This window comes from Prunus avium, chromosome 5, assembly GCF_965620075.1.
Source record: "Prunus avium chromosome 5, drPruAviu1.hap1.1, whole genome shotgun sequence".
Lineage (NCBI taxonomy): Eukaryota > Viridiplantae > Streptophyta > Magnoliopsida > Rosales > Rosaceae > Prunus > Prunus avium.
In genome coordinates this window covers 12,952,652-12,956,316 of record NC_142288.1, presented here as the reverse complement: position 1 = coordinate 12,956,316, position 3,665 = coordinate 12,952,652, and the positions used below count along the sequence as shown (strand labels likewise).

Sequence of the window (3,665 nt, the reverse complement as noted above, 5' to 3'; positions counted from 1 at the left end):
ATCAGCTTAGTTGAACAACGCTTTGTTACTTTCTAATTAACCAATCCAAACGCAAACAATAGCATTCAGTGCCTTTCTTGACCTCTTTAATTTTTTTTGGTCGAATCTCTCCCTAATTAAATTGTGGAAAACCTTAGAACTTTAGGGATTATGCAGGTTGGGATTTTTGTTTTGTTCTCCTTTTAACTTATGTCTTCGTGTTTTGTTGTGTTTTGTGGATAAAATTGACTTGAAAAAGGAAATATTGAATAATAAGAATCACAGCAGATTGCATTTAGGTTAAAACGTAAGAACGCAGATTACAAATTTTTTTAATTTTTTTTTTTTTTAGTACAAGCGATTGATGAAAGAAAACAAACTCAAGTCTATTTACAGAAAATAAGTAATACAAGGTAAGTAGCATTAATCTCACATGTGCCAGAACAAATTACAAATCAATTCTTAGAGGACATGTCGCTGATCTTGTGATGAAGAGTCTATCTATGCTGATTTTGAGGGATCGACTGATTTCATGGGATTAGCTGTGGTGGTATTTTCTTTAATTGGGAAAGGTGAGTTTACACACAAATATTAATTGGGCGTCTGGGAGTTTCGAAAAATCTATCCATAATAGTGAAGGCGGAAGAATTCAACCAACTAAACTATACCCCATCAACGATTACTAACCATTAATACGGTAACCAAAATTTAAAAGGGTGGTGCTAGAGGCACCAACTTGCTCACCAACTCTCTAATAGAGGTGGAGCCCGCCAATACAACGGGTCCCAAGCTCTATTAGAGAGTTGGTGAGCAAGTTGGTGCCTCTAGCATTTTCCAATTTAAAAAGGCATCCGCCACCGAATTAGCTCCCCTAAACATATGCCGCAAAGTATAAAGTATCTGCTACAAGTTGTCGAATATCCCAAACTGCAGAAATAAGTCGCTGAGGAGGGGGAAGCTTTTTTGGCACTTATGTTTTGGGTATGTGCAGTGCACTCCCAAAGTGGTAAAAAAAAGGAGTGTTAGAATAATATTTCAACAAATTACACCTACAACAACTTGTATTTTCTTTTATGTTTATTTTTTTTTGGGGCACTGTGGGCTTTTTATGGATGGGTTTTCTTCAGCCCCTTTTAGTAAAAATCTTCCACTCTAGTGTCTGAACACAGGATGCTTTTTTTCCTTTTCATATGACCGCCTAACAACTCATTCATTCTTTTGAAAGATTCTGTGCTTTTCTCAATTTTCCCCGAAAAAGTAAACCATCTATATATTATCACAAAAGCTGAGAAGGGACTTTGCTAATAGTAACCTGCTTTGCAAAACAAATACATAAATAAAATAGCAGTGCCAATTAAAATTCACGATATTTTACATAAGCGATAGTTTAAATAACTCTAAATTAATATAATCTACGGAAAAGGGGGATTCGTAATTGAATGTAAGGGGGTATGCTCATTCGTAATTATGCAAACTTGTACTTGAAATAAAATTAAAAAGTGTGTGAAAATAGAAATGGATTGAAACAGCGCTACTATATACTTTAAACAAGACGTGCAAATCCAAAATAGGCTTTAAAGAAAGAGAAAGGCTTTCCCCTAGATGTAGCAACACAATTTGGAAATGAAAATAAAAAAACATTTGGAGGCACAATTTATTACTCTCTATGCTATGAAATCTCTTATTTTTAATGCAGTTAATTACTCTTGTCTAACTGAAAATGTAAAATTAATTCCATAAAACAAAAATTAATGAGAATAATAGTGATGTCACGTACCTAAAAAGATAATCGAAAGCGAAAGCAAAATCTTGTAGTGGAAATTGGAATAATTACCAACTTTATCGATCCAACAATTAGACTCGGATACATACGATATTCTACTCTAATCTAATCTAAACTACGGGAAAAAACCATAAATCAAAAGCACAGCAATGAAAGAGAAAACAAGAAACCAAAACTATTTTCCTTATAACGAAGCAAAAAAAAAAAAAAAAAAGGAAATTAGTGTTTTCTGTAATTAAATGGGCAAAGATCTATTCATTTTCCAGCCATGTAATTAAAATTTTATGTTTTTATGACCCAAAATTTTGTTAATTAATTAAGAATATATAGAGATTAGAGATATATAGATATATAGATATTTGTTGGAAGTGGCCAACCTGAGATGAGATCTGAGAAACGAGCAAAAGCGAAAAACGCGAGATCCATGAACCACGAAACAACCCAACCCCCCTCTTCACCGCGGTCTCCGATTCAGTTGATGCAAGGCGGGACCCATTTCGCACCACCGACCAATACCATGGCGCCACCTGGCTCATAGGTGTTGTATGGAAAAAAAAAAGCCGTAAACGCGAAGCAGTTCCCGACCTGCACCAAGCGAATTAGAGACCGCCAGTAACTGAATCAACGCCCACAACACAAGCCTCCCTCTCAGAGCAAAAGCAAAGAAGCAAAGCAAAATACGTCTGTTTTGAGGTTGTTTTTTTTATTTTTATAGATGGCCCCTTTAATCTAACCCTATGAAATCTATGACAACAGCTGGGATGGCTTTCATTTATACCCGCCACAGACCAGTTACGTTGCGACGCGTGGGCTGCCACCGGCTCTTCTGGGCTAACGCCACAGCTAATTCTAACCTGAAACAGCGGCCCACGCTCAGGAAATTATGTTTAGTTTGCGCGTCTGGTGTGGTGGGGGTTGGAATGGCCCTTGGGGATATCGGTTAATTACGGGTGTGCCATCTGAGTTTGGGCTCGCTCTCAGCATAACAGTGGATGCACGTGCGCGTGTGATGCTTGCTGCAACGTGGTCTGGGAGTGCTGACAGACTCGCCGATTTGGGATCTAGTGGGCAGATTTTTGTTGACTGTGGTTTCTCGTTTCGGCACTTTTCAGGACGCCCAATCAGGTCTGGCCACATCGCTAAAATTGTATGGTTCGATGGTGGGCACTTTTGGAAACTGTGTGGCATGTGGTTAATTCCTCATATATTTTGTATGCGCATAAATTGGTAATGAACTGTGGATTTTCTACCTCAATTACATGCTCTTGCTTTCAATGAAAAATAAATAAATTACACTGTTCTTGGTCAAATATTATAAATAAATAAAAACACCTTTTAAGCAAAAGTAGAAATGAAAAAGGAAAAGGAGAGAGGGAAGTTAAATATCTAAAGTGGAGATTTTCAGTGAACTTTCTGTTTGTGGTAGACTCGGAATCAAATTTCAAATTGAAAAACTTGATTTAGGCAATGATGCTTCTTGTTCTTTTTGTTAGAATGACAATGAATCTCGAAATTGTGGGTTTATTCGCGGCATGTTTGCCCGCGAGGTTTGGAGATGCATTTCTAATTGTCCAAACCCATTGGTTATTATCGTTTTCTTAATTGGTTGTATAGTCGGATTTATGAACATCTTTCACGGTATGACACGCGAATAGAATTATTTAAAGTACTTCTCTTATGTTCTGAGAGATATGAAGTTATTACCTTGTTTCCTTAATTGGTTGTATAGAGGAAATGGGCAGAGTTTCTGAGAGTTTTGAAGTTATTACCTTTTTTCTAAATGTAAATGGCGGTATTTATAAAGATCTCAACGAGGCAAGTATCCTTGAAATCTACCTAAGCTGTTATCATGATCATGGGGAGTGCTTAGGCATGGCTATTGGAATTTTAAAAAAGATTTAAA

General features: G+C 36.8%; 1 long non-coding RNA gene across 1 annotated transcript; it reads right to left on the bottom strand.

The window, feature by feature from the left end:
* Positions 1 to 279: 279 nt before the first annotated feature.
* LOC110752247 (uncharacterized) lies at positions 280 to 2,975 on the bottom strand. Its single transcript, XR_002525972.2, has 2 exons — positions 2,140 to 2,975; positions 280 to 1,291 (listed from the first exon to the last, which is right to left on the bottom strand). It is a non-coding gene; the product is annotated as an uncharacterized LOC110752247 (long non-coding RNA).
* Between the last annotated feature and the right edge of the window lie 690 nt (positions 2,976 to 3,665).